The sequence below is a fragment of the Cupressus sempervirens genome, chromosome 5, assembly GCF_028749045.1.
Source record: "Cupressus sempervirens isolate cs-2001-9-10 chromosome 5, ASM2874904v1, whole genome shotgun sequence".
In the NCBI taxonomy this organism is placed as follows: Eukaryota; Viridiplantae; Streptophyta; class Pinopsida; order Cupressales; family Cupressaceae; genus Cupressus; species Cupressus sempervirens.
Window position 1 is genome coordinate 1,007,769,271 of NC_143122.1, and position 13,835 is coordinate 1,007,783,105.

Below are 13,835 nucleotides of genomic sequence, written 5' to 3' on the forward strand. Positions count from 1 at the left end.
ATTTCCAATCAGAGAGTAATTTCTCCCTCTGAGAACAGATATACATATTTAAACTAGCATTTAACCCAGTATCAATGAAAACCAAAAGGACTTACAGCCAAAACATCATGTCGCAAAGCCAATTTTCTTGTTGAAGGGGAATCTTTAGTCCAATTGGGCATAAGCGCCATTTCCCACATGCATCACAACACACCCAATCATCTAATCCAGAAGCGTCGGTTGCTGTATTCTGAGTTGCAGCTTGTTCTGACAACAACTTAGTATCGTGAGCTTTGATAGTAGATGCATGCTCTATTTTTTTCAGGTCATGTTCATTGGCAACATCCCTTCTCTTTCCCCTCTCAATACCAATTGAAATTTCTCTAGCAAAATATTTGTTCTTTGCTTGTTTTGTATTCTCTTTGCAAAAATGCATGCTGATTTCTTTCTTGTGGACAAATTGTTCATTCGTACAATTCGCAATGTTTCCATGTATGTCCTCCCTGCTATTGTTTTTTGATTGCTTCTTCTGCCCTTTGATAAAAACTGATTTTTCAATTAATGATTTCTTAAATTTTCCTTTTGAAACTACCTTGCTCTCTTGCTTCATTGTTTTTTTATTAACATTAATGCCATTTGTTTTTTTATTTTCCATGTCCACGCCCTTTACATGTTCTGTACTGACAAATTCATGAGTGGCTACATGTCTGAGAACATTTTCTTTTGGAATTCCTTTATTTTCAACATCCAGCACATTCTTTTCCTTGTAAGTACTAGCTCCTGAAAAACCTAACTTACTCACTTCATTGAGTGACTTATCAATCTTTCTTACGTTAACAACGTGCTTATGGCCTTTCTCCTTTCTGGTTGCTGTTTCTGGCCCATTTGCCCCACCTAGCATTGATCCCTTTACTGTCTTAGATGGCATACAAGGATGTTGAGGAGCAGCAGTAATCTCCAAATTTTCACTTTTTGATAGACAAACACTGAAATTCTTTCCATTAGCTAAAACATTTGGTTCTTCAAGCGATAGACTCGTTATGCTTTGAATATTTGTCTTCGCATTATGAGCAATTCCCATATCTGGCTTTCTTTGATGCATTTCCTTCATTGAAAATTTTGATGAATCCTTTGACACCAAAGATGCTTTAGATACTCTGAACTTTGTTCCCATATCTGTCTTTACTTTCTTCAGTTTATCACATCTGAATTCAGAATATTGCTCTTTTTCTGATTCAGAAATGCTGGCAGTGGTCTCTTTTCTTGGTGTCGGAGCTTGAATTACTTTCCCACATTCAAAGCCAATACTGTTTGCTTGGCAAGCTTTTTTAACATGTGATTTCCCTGCTCTTTTAATAACATTGGAAAACATGCTTTCCTTTCCCCGTCCTTCCATTAATATCTTTGGAAGAGGCGAAAGGAGAGAACCACCTGGCACCTCATATGATGTCATAAGCTGCCCCCAATTAACCAGAACCAATCAATAACACATTGCAAATCTACACAAAAATCCAAAATGAGACTTTATTTAGAAGAAAAGCAAATAAAGATTGAATTATAGTTTCTTACTTGAATAATTGATAAGGGACTCATATCAGGAGGGCTTTCCACCCTGGTAGTAACCATCTGACGTTTATCAAGACTTTCTAGTGATGTTGAAGATGATTTTTTAAGGCCCAAGCCAGTGGAAATCACTGTATTTGTTTGGTGGGAAATGATATCAGAACCAAACTTGAAATGCAATTTGACACCATTTGTAGGTTTTTTCTCCACAGGGAGCTTTCCATCAACCTTAGCATCATGTATAGCCAAAGTTTCCTCTGTAGACCCATGTAATGTGGTATCATTATGAGATGAATTTATGCAAGCAATTGAATCTCTTCTCCAGGCTCCATCAGTGATTGCCAACCTTGAAGATTTCTGCAACATATACATCATAAGAAAACATTTTAAGTCGAACTAGAGACAAAAACTATATTAATACAATGCTTTTCCACCAGTCTTTCAGTATTTACAATAGCTTTAGAAACAATCTTCAACAACAAATATAGAATGTACCTCCACAGCACCCTCGCTTGCAGTTGTTTGGTAATTGTAATTGTGCACTAGCCCAGCACTATTTTGTTCTTTAGGTGTTTCAGAATTATGTTCTTGTACTGGTAAAAAGGAGCCATAATTTCCAAACTTTGGCCCTGTACAATTCACACAATGGAAGGTTAATCCTAAAACAGAAACAATTTTACTTTCTCATTATTAAGTTATTAACCGAAGGCCACTACAGAACAACATATTTGCTGATGTATTACATCTGTTGACACAATGTGTATTATGCATATCAAAGAACAACATTATTATACTCCTCTTCCACAAAGTCCACCAACAGGATTCAAAACTAATTCAGTAGTACAAATTAAAATAACTATAAGAAATCACAAATTTAATTGCATTTTGAGTTACAAATCAGAGCAATACATAGGAGACAAAATGATATCCAGACTTTCTGCCATTAAGAAATAATACGCGAATTTTGTTTGACCATAATCTTATCCTTAAGGAAATCAAAAACTATATAACAAAAACAAAGATTGTCAAAGGGATGTGAACATAGTTAAATGTAGCCAAACAACATTACATTTAGCATTGCATTTTCAAGGTGAAAGGTATGACAAAAAAATTCATACAAAATTCAGCACAAATATTATCAGTAATCAGTTCAGAAGGCAGTTTCTACATCTGATGTTTACACCTGATCCCCAAAGGGTATCTGTATCTGTATACAAATTAAGCATACATATTTAAAGTAATCAAATACTAACATGAGAAATGGATATGCAATGGGCAAAACATAATTCTTTGTTTGTTGTCAGGGTAATGTTGTTTGTCAGAGACAATAAAGTTATATGCACTAGTTACAAGATTAGGAAGTCTGATCATTATTGTGACTGAATTAGTTCTAATTGGCCTAAATGACAAATCAATTTTGTAGCAAAGTTGTGACCCATGAAATAAAAACAAATGTCCCAGACCTTAATGCCTTCATCAATAACTGAAAGACATAATTTACATGCATGCACTAATGATTGCAAGCATCATTGGAATGATTAAGAACCTATATACAGTGATAACAAAGGAGACATCTTCGACATTTGCCATGTAAGAAAACATTTAACTATATTAAAAGAGATGCCAGACTATTCAAATTCTACAATACATTTGTACTATGCAAAGTCTTGGATAGCATCCTTACAAAAGAAAATAAGAATCAGAGCAAAATTAAAACTCTAATCAGAAACAAATTATATTGCTAAATGGCCAAAGAAACTAACCAAGAATATCAAGTTATAATGGCATGGTATAAAGTCCAAAAGCAAAAACATTAAAAAGAGCTCCAAAATCAGATTACATACTAAGAATCACTAGTCTAAAAACATATACCGACCAGTTGTAAACTTCAAATGCTTAAGTGAAACATAAGAGAAAAAGCATACCTCGCTTTTCACAAAGGTATTCCCCTTCAAAGCGACTTCGCATTTGCCCAAAACAATAACTAAGTCTACGTTCCTGTCATCATAAGGAAGAAACCATGGTTAGTTTTCTACAAATTTGCAACTTCAGCTTCCTTGGACAATATATGAACTCCCAAAAATAAGAAATGACAGCGGTAGGCAATTTCAACCCACCAGATTGTAATATCATTCTTCAAAAAAGACAATACGAAATATTTATGCACGTGAGAAAAAAGAAACATAGGAAAACATAAAGACAACCAGGATCTGCTCTATTTACCCTGCCAACCAATAAGAGCCATAGTTTTGTTATTTGTGTTAGTACTGTGAATTTGTGTCGACTGAGAAGAGGACAATAAAGCAAGGGTTACCAAAACAAAACGGTGCAACAGCATGATAGGGATTGAGCAATGTTGCATATCTAAAAAGTGCTCCATATTGTTGTGTTATGTTTTGAAGTTTATGTTGTGTGTAATCTTGGTCATGTGTGTTTGAGAGTCTAAGACTACGAACAGATAGAGAGAATGAGGTGTCAGATTTGGAGCTGACAATGAGAAAAAAGTGATTCTGAGGCACAACTATGTTTGTAAACAGGGTTAAAGAGTACAGCAGAGAGTCTCTACAAATAGGTTGAATATTCAATAGTAGCTTTGGAAATGAACATATCTAATTTTATGGCATCAACATTTTGGATCACACTCCATGATCCATCATCAGGATGAGAGTGCTGGAGATGAGAAGTTCTAAGATTGTGGAAGAACAACATATAGCATTCAGATGATATCCATCATAACGATGAATAATATCCATCATCTTACAAATTTTCATCTCCAGCATTCTCTCTCATCTTGATGATGGATCATGGAGTCTTCTAGAAAATTGATGCCAAAAAATTACATTGAATAAGCCAGAATCTACCATTGAATACAAGTGGATTTTGGAAATTTGAAAAAGTAAGAGGATCATTAATATAAAAATCAAAAGTAAGAAGATCAAGTTGGGATGGTTGAATCTAAGGGATTTGGCAGTTAAAAAATAAAATATGTGATGAGATAATCACAAGAGGAGGTCGGAATCTGACCACCTCTCAGGATTTTTAATCTCAAGGGACCCCAAAATTCCACCCTATCTATGTAAAATTCTGACAAACTTGAAAATTCTGCCCTTTTTAAATGGGAAATCCTAACAATTAGTCAAATACTGCCCAAGTCTAGGGGCAATCCAATGCAAAATTTCAACTTAAAGATGATAAAAACAAGAGAAATTGAGGATGAAAGATGAAAATCAATCAAAATCTTGGAGATAGGTGATCAGACTTTAAAGATAAATAAGGATGGAAATTAGATGTTGGGTAGTTTCAATTGATAAAGGAAGCAAATCAGAATGAAAAACCATGAAGATAGACCCTTAGAAAGAATTTGAATGCATGTGATGAGGGATGACAAGGCTAAAAGATAGATTGAGAAATCAAAAGTAGAATCAGAACTAATCCTGACATAGAGTCGGAATCCATCCACTTGTCAGGATTCTCAATCTCGACAACTCTGCCTTAGCATTGTGAATTGATTGGTGTGAATGTTGGAAACAAGAAAGTTGACAGATGAATAAGATGAAAGTGCGCGTAAAAGGAGCTGAATCTTGACATAGGGTCAGTATCTGACACTAGGTCAGAATCCAACCTCCTATCAGGATTCTCAATCTCTACAACCATCATATTTTTGCCCTCATTTCTTGTGAAAATCTCAACTCCTTGGGCATCGTGGCATTGGGAAATAATCATTTCAAGGTGAAAATTAAATGTTTCATAGGCAAAATGAAGTTTTTATTTAAAATTGAATCAAGTCAGGGCGAAAAATAGTAAACTTGGGTATGATCGGAGATGTTAAGGAGCAAGAAATTAGTGATCAAAATTCTAACTTGAACTAAGAATCTGCCCAAACATCATATTCCAAGTTAAAAACCAAATTACAAATTTGATTGAAAGAGTGAATTAATGTTAGAGTTAATTGAGACTCAAAGAGGTCAAAATCCCCCTACTACATGTCCCACTTGGAGCATCATGCCTCTGATTTCCACCAGCTTGTAGAGTGGCAATTCTCACTTGAAAATAAGCTGTCCGCTATCAAATTTGGACTTTCGAGCACTTAGATGTAAAAATAGTTTGAAATTAACTTTTAAGAGTAGAAATTTCCAAAGTTGCTTTCAACTACTTACTCTAATAGTTTGAAGGTGAAAAATTCTAATAATTTGAAGGTGAAAAATGCTGAATTTACAAAGAATTTTGTATCTATTTCAAAAATTTGATCCAATTCACCTTTTTTGTTTTGCAAGGTAATGTCAAAAGGAGATGCTTGGAGAACCTAGAGTGGTAGCAAGATTAAGCTTTGGACTCCAAAAGCAAGTGAATGGTTCAAAAATGAAATCTCAATCCAATCTCAAGATCAGGTTAAGAAAATGGATTTTTAAGAACAAGTTATGAAAGAAAAAAGATAAATCTACATGAGGAAATTATCATCAACCTAAATTTCCTAATCCAAGATCAAGATTCAAATGCATGGAGTACCATCACAAATTCAAAATCATGGCAATGAGAAGAGTTTCAATTTGAGAAGATGGAGGAAATTTGAGATTATGCCATCACAACTGGAGGCTTGATAATGTTGAGTATCAAAAAATACGTATCATGTCTATAAGGCAAGCATGATTAGGTGTCGTTACACTCATCTTCAACCAATCAGAAGGCTCGAGTTACACGTGTCCAAGCACAGCCAATCAGATTATACCAAGTAAACATGTGAAGTCCATCATGCCTCTACCTAATCTATTTCCCCATTGGCTCTCAAAAGCACTGCGAATTTCTTATATGCCCATAGAGTGGTGTCTTCATGTAATTTGATGAGCATTTAATGGTTGTAGCAATTGGGTAGATTAGGGTAATGTTGGCATAATCTTGGCCCTTCATTGTAATTGAACAACTCTAAAAGACCATGGCCATCTCATTTGTTACTCATTGGATTAAGGAGATTAGCTTAGAGGTAGAGGAGAGTAGGAGAAGACTTGCTGAAATTGTTGTCATACTACTACCAAAGTAATTGCTAATTCATTGTTGACATTCATGAGGGATTACTTGTGTTGCTTTGGAATATTGCGTGGTTTCTACATTTACTTAGAATAGGATTTTATCTCATGTTGGTTAAAAGTAGTGTTTAGTTGAATGGAAGATATTTTGGATGCACCTTTGGTGAACTCATTGAGACCAAACCACTAGATGCTTGTTGACTGTAAGTTTGTCTTGTGTGGTCGAATGGCATATCTATGAACTTAACTTTGATCATTGCTTGTACATTGATATGCATCAATGGATGGTGTTAATGAAATGGTAGTAGTTTGAACATCTTACTTTTTCCATAGGACATTGCACTAGCTTGGTTGATGTCGATAGCTAAACTAAGTCTAGTAGAGTCACAAAAACATTCACGATTTCTCGCCTTCTAGGAGTAGTTAGCTTTCTAAACCCTTTCTCTTATGTTTAATTCAGTTAGAGTAAGTTGAAGTAGTTAGTGTCCATTGAATGAATAGCATAAGTCCCTTTGAGCGTATCACATCATCCAAACTAAGTGGAAGTCCGCTATTAAAAGGAATCTTGAGGTTGTCTCATTTGATCACACAATCCATTTATATTGTTTAGCATATGAACATCCTTATTCAAGAGAGAGTTCAGTTTTTGGTATTTCATTCGAAATATTGAGTATTTGATTTCATGAGAAAACTCACACCAACTAGTGGCATATAGATCAACTAGGTTTTCATCTATTTTAGAGTCCATAAAATGTACAACATGCCTACAAATTTTCCTTAGTTGTTTATTGTTCTTCTATTTTCTTGTGCTTCCATTGTGTAACTTTGGGCAACTATTATTCAATTATTTATTTCACTTGCTTTCTATTTGTGTAAAATTGTATTATAGCAAAAGCCAAGTCTTGTGAGAGAGTTGTTTAGCTCCATAACAAAGTAATTTGTGCATTTTTTAAATGATAATCAATTGGTATCAATATTAAACAAAGGATACAAAGGCTCCTCAAATATAGATTACATGCAAAGTTTCTCAATAGAAACGGATGACATAAAAGAAACAATCTAAATCAAAACTAACCACAAAAAGGAAAGATCCTAATAGAATGAACATTATAGAAAAATTACCTAGTTATTTTAACTCCCTTCTCTTAATGGTCATTCTACTAACTACCCTACAAAAGACTTGATATGGTCTACGAGTCATTTGGCCCCATATGCATAGGAGGCTAACTCCTCTTCAAAACTCTCTACAACATAAACTTGTTGCTGAGACCCTCCCTCATTGGGCTTCTAATCAGCCAACCATTTTCTACAGAACTTCTGGACTTGACAAAATTCAAGGACAAATTGAGTGTCTTCCAACTTGTCATGTCCCCTAATCATGATAGTGAAATAGAGGAGTTCTAAGATAAAATAATATAGTTTGGCATAATAATAATATGTTACTTAGATAAATATAGTAATATTGAATGAAATAATAATACTATATTATCTATTAATAATAATATATGATAATTAAACATATAAATATTATACAGGATCATAAATTTAATATGTCATAATATCAAATGCAATGTCTGAATAAGAAAGAGACTTATATAATAACTAGATAATGTGTTAAGATGAAAATATAAAGTTAATAATAATATAATATAAATAATATATTATTACAATCATATATAATAATATCATACATATACCGTATTATAATAGCAATATTAAAGTATGAAATGATAATCTAATATAATGATATTATGGTTAAGATATATTTTAATATAGAAACATTATTAATCAAAAGTTGTATATTAATTTCTTTAAATAAATAATAAAAGTTTCTCTATTATAAATTGTTAATATATTATTAAGAATAATATATTAAAAGAAATATAGTTGATATATTATTAATATGTTATAACCTAAATATTAATATAATTATATTACATATTATTATTATATAATAAATGGAAAGACACAACACCTAGAATTAATTACTATATATAGAGTGTTTTAACATTGAGAGATCACCATTCAGCATGGAGAGTTATGGAGAAAAATAAAAGGAAAATACCAAAACAAGTCAGCAATCAGGAAATTGAAATAAATTAATGAAGGTTCCAGTTGGGAACATTACAATGGTATCAGAGAAGTATTTCCTACCATCCCATGAAGAATGTATCTAGATAAAAAATAATAATAATTAAAAGTGTATATGCATAAAAGAGAAGTGAGATGACTTGAATAAAAAGAAAAATACCAAATGTGAAAGACAATAAACAGACAGTGATGTGAAATAAATTATGAATAGCCATTGAAGTTGGCAAACAACTGGATGAAAAAAATTTCAGCAATAGAATGCCACCAAGAAAAAAAGAGAATATTTAAGACTCGATTATGTAGGATAAAATTCCTCAATATGAACCCATGAGCATTCTGTAGTCCACAACTATTCAATATAGAGATGGAGAGATGGCTGAAATGAATTTTAGATAGCAGCATTTGAAACATTGCATCATGTTTTATATAACATCAAACTATCACCCAAACATTACAGGCAAGCGCACAATGATTATATTGACAAGGCGACAACTTCAAACTATAATCTAGGAAAACAATTATGGTCAAATAATAGAGTAATGGTAGTTAGATATCATATTAGGTGTTGCTGGAATTCATGAAATTAGTAATCAAATTAAGGATCACCATTGCATATTCTTGAGGTTTGAAATCCATCAATTGATCTCTCATGACATGTTCTTGCTAATTCAAACCAATATCCCTTGTGAGCACTTATATTATCACCGTTCAAAGAAGACTTGAATATGACCATTTATAAAATGGAGAAATTTGAACATTAAAGATAGCCAACAAACATCAATGAAGAAGAGACAAAGAATTTCAAAGGAAGGGAAACGATAAAATAAGAAAAGTAATTTGGAAAATGATGAAAGAAACCCATAATAAACAAATGCACTATTCTAGTGAACAAATAGTAATGAGGATACAAACAAGGAATTAATTCTTCTCATTTATGAATCTCTACAATTGGTACAAGGGAGCACATTCCTCAACATTACCAATTATATAAGTTTGTAAATTCACCATAGTATAATGATAAAGGGTTTATATCACAAGTAAACATATCAGCAAGACAAAATAAATAAATAAATATATATATATATATATATATATATATATATATATATATATATCAGTGGCCTCTTTATTAATGTAGCTCACAATATCATGAGACACAAAGCTATATTGAAAACTATGCATCAATAAGAAAAGAGAATGTTGCATGGACATCGACTTGTCAATTACTACCATATTGATAAAACCCTGAAATACTTCACCGAACATTGAAGTTGTACCAAACAAATCACTTAAATTACAATGATAATTGTTATCAATAAGACAAGAGGAAGATATTCAATACCAACCTTATCAATAGAGATCTTCATTTCAATGGGACACTAAAACAATAAAACATTGTAGCCACATCAATAAGCATCCATCAACCTCCTATTTGGCGAAGATCGAAAACCTGCAATCCTTATTATATCAATCATTATGAGGATCAATCACATATCCAAATCCTTGAATGATACAAAAATTGGATCCACAAGAAATTCAAACCATAAAATTTATAAAATGGATAAATAAGGGCCATACCCTACATAATAGATGGGTGAAACAATGAAAATATTCCACATAGCACGAGACAACAACCGAATCATAGTTTGAAACCCTCAGAAAAGAGTAATGCCCAGGTGGGGCCATGATCCTAAAAATAAGGGGTAATCTCAATGGTTTTAATAATTCAATCAGTAAAGTCACCATAATGTTTAAGAAGGGCATCCAAGGTACGCATGATGATTATGCCTTTTCTTTTTAAGTTAGTATAATACTTATATACATTCAATTAATAATTATTATTATTTAATATAACAAAGCCTGATATTCCTATGGAATATTATTTCAAATATTTTCTTTATTAGGAAGAAAAGAAGTTAGTAAACTATATAGAATGAGGAGATTAATAAAGAATGGACTATTGTCATTTAGACTTAGACTTAGTAAGGTATAACATTAAGAAGTACCGATTCTAAAATGATCACAAGATTATGTTAATCAGTAAGAACTAGGTGGATAAGAGGGTAGGGCTAAGTCCTAAGGTAAGAGGGGTATATATTGATTCTTGGGTTTAGTTTTATCGAGCTATGGGACCCCACCACAATGTTCGAGGACTGTGGTATGGTATAGCATCTAGGCATGATGAGGGATGGAAGGTATCCATTTGAAAGGCGAGGACCAAGGTCTTGTCAAGCCTTTAATGTGATTTCCTTGTCCAATCCTCGGGTGACCTAGCCTACACATACAATGTAATCGATAGGATATGTATATATACATATATGAAGAATTATTTTGTTTAAATAATGCAATGATTGATTCCTTTGAAAAATAGGACAATATTATAAGCCCTTACAAGTAGGGACATTACAATGGAGCTATTTTTCGTAATTAAAACTATTAGCTTCTTTGAAAGTATACTTATATGTACCAACTTGTACTCCTTGGTATAGGTATATGAATGTGTACTAATGATTTTGTGGTTGCAGGTTCACAATCAAGGAATTGCATAACATGTGTATTGTGTGTCTACATCGTGTCTTCATTTGTTTGCATTGTGTATGCTTTGTGTCTTCTTCGCATATGCTTCGTGTTTTTGTGTATTTATGTGCTTTCTTCATGTACACTTCATGTTTGCAAGAACTCAAGAACACTTTATTTTTTTCATGCATTAAGATATAAAATTCATGTATGTCTTATGGACTCTTGCATCCTAGTATATACCATATATTTTGACTTTGTAAGAAAACATAGGTGTAAGTGATTATTGCTCGAGGACAAGCAATTTGAGGAAGGGTGGATTGTCATGTCCCCTAATCATGATAGTGAAATAAAAGAGTTATAATATAAAATAATATAGTTTGGCATAAAAATAATAATATGTTACCTACATAAATATAGTAATATCGAATGAAATAATAATACTATATTATCTATTAATAATAATATATGATAATTGTACATATAAATATTATATAGGATCATAAATTTAATGTCATAGTATCAAATGCAACATCTGAATAAGAAAGAGACTTATGTAATAACTAGATAATGTATTAAGATGAAAATATAAAGTTAATAATAATATAATATAAATAATATAATATTATAATCATATATAATAATATCATACATATACCGTATTATAATAGCAATATTAAAGTATGAAATGATAATCTAATATAATGATATTATGGTTAAGATATATTTTAATATAGAAACATTATTTAATCAAAAGTTGTATATTAATTTCTTTAAATAAATAATAAAAGTTTCTCTATGATGTATTGTTAATATATTATTAAGAATAATATATTATTTCTCAATGTAGTAATATATTAAAAGAAATATAGTTGATAAATTATTAATATGTTATAACCTAATTATTAATATGATTATATTACATATTATTATTATATAATAAATGAAAAGACACGACGCCTAGAATTAAAAACTATATATAGAGAGTTTTAACATTGAGAAATCACCATTCAGCATGGAGAGTTGTGGAGAAAAATAAAAGGAAAATACCAAAACAAGTCAGCAATCAAGAAATTGAAATAAATTAAGAAGGTTCCAGTTGGGAACATTACAAACCAAGCCATCTCTCTCGTTACCCAAACACAAGAATCGAGTTCAACTTCAAAAATTTTAATGTTTGTTGATAAAAAATGACAAAAAGCTCTAGAATCGTGATTTTGTCAAAAATCATCAAAAGAAACCATTGCAAACTAGGACCATGATTTAGTGGAAAAATCATCAAACCCTCAATGCAACGTCGAGATTGCACACAATTTTGTGAAAAACTATCAAAAACTCCACTAAATTTGCAACAACTTCACTCACCCTAGAAACCCTAGGTGAGACTAGAAACACTTTGCAAGGAACCACAATTTTGTAAACAATCATCAAAATATTTTTTCAAAGATAGAGCCAAAAGTTTGTGAAAATTTGTCAAAAATCTTTGTTTGGTAGAAAATGGGACAAACCCACAATGTTTAGGAAAAAATTGGGCAAAACCCTTTTGCATAAGAACAGTGAACCTAGGGGACTCACACCCTCCTCCAAACTTCGAAGTACTCATCACCGAGACGTCCCCGAATCGAGTGCTTAGAGTACCCCCACCTTTGTCATTCCACACCATGTTGCCGCTAGGATGGGTACTTGAATTGCTATTTTTAAAGGTTACTATTAGGTATGTATTATGTTACTATGCCAAATGTTCAATGGTTCTTGTTCATGTTAAAAAAATCTAAATTTCATAACTAGCATTTCAAGTTCTATATGTATAGTATACAACACCCTTTCGTGCCCTGTCGTTCCCTCTTTGTCGTCCCCCCGTCGTCTCAAAATTGAGACCCATTGTCCTCCCATCCCGAAAACTTGTCCAGGCATCTCATTGTCCTGACGTACCCAGTACTGGTGTTACATTGCATAAGAAAAAACATGTTAAACCTACAAAATCTGTTTGGGAAAAATTACATGAAAAACCCTTGTGACTAGAAAAAATCTACCATGCTAATCATAACTTCACACAAAAAACAAGACCCCACATTTTTCATGAAAAAATCGCAAAAAAAAAGCCTCACTGGTATAAAAAGAAATTTTCAAAAACCAGATTTTTGTTCTTGATAAATCACAAAAGAAAGCAAAAAACCACAACTTTGAATAAGGTAAAAAACAATGAAAACCCCTGTACTAAAAATACTCAATTTTTGTTGAAGCAAAAAATCTATTAAAAAAGTCTTCAAAAAAATTCTATAAATTTCCTTACAAAATGTTCAAGAAAAATCACTAATATTATCCTATTAAAAAATCCGACAAAAGACAACAACTTTTGTTTTAAAAAAATTGAGCAAAAAACTTTTAAGAATTTTATTTATGTAGTTAAACCACGAATTTTATTGGAGAAACTTGCAAAAAAACCAACCTCTACTCTGATACTGTGAGATGATAATTGATTGATATTCAATATTAAACAAATGAGACAAAAGCTCTTATATAGAGATTAAACGCAGAGTCTTCAAAAGAATCGAAACAGAAATGAGAGGCAAAACAAACATTTTAAATAAGAACTAACTACGAAAAGGAGAAATCCTAACAATGATCATTACCAAAACAATTATATTATTGTTTTACCAATTT

The 13,835-nt window shown here is 32.0% G+C and overlaps 1 pseudogene; it reads right to left on the minus strand.

Annotated features, from left to right (window-relative positions):
* LOC149559342 (cysteine-tryptophan domain-containing zinc finger protein 3-like) overlaps positions 1 to 13,835 on the minus strand; it is a 48,879-nt pseudogene that overhangs the window by 11,096 nt on the left and 23,948 nt on the right.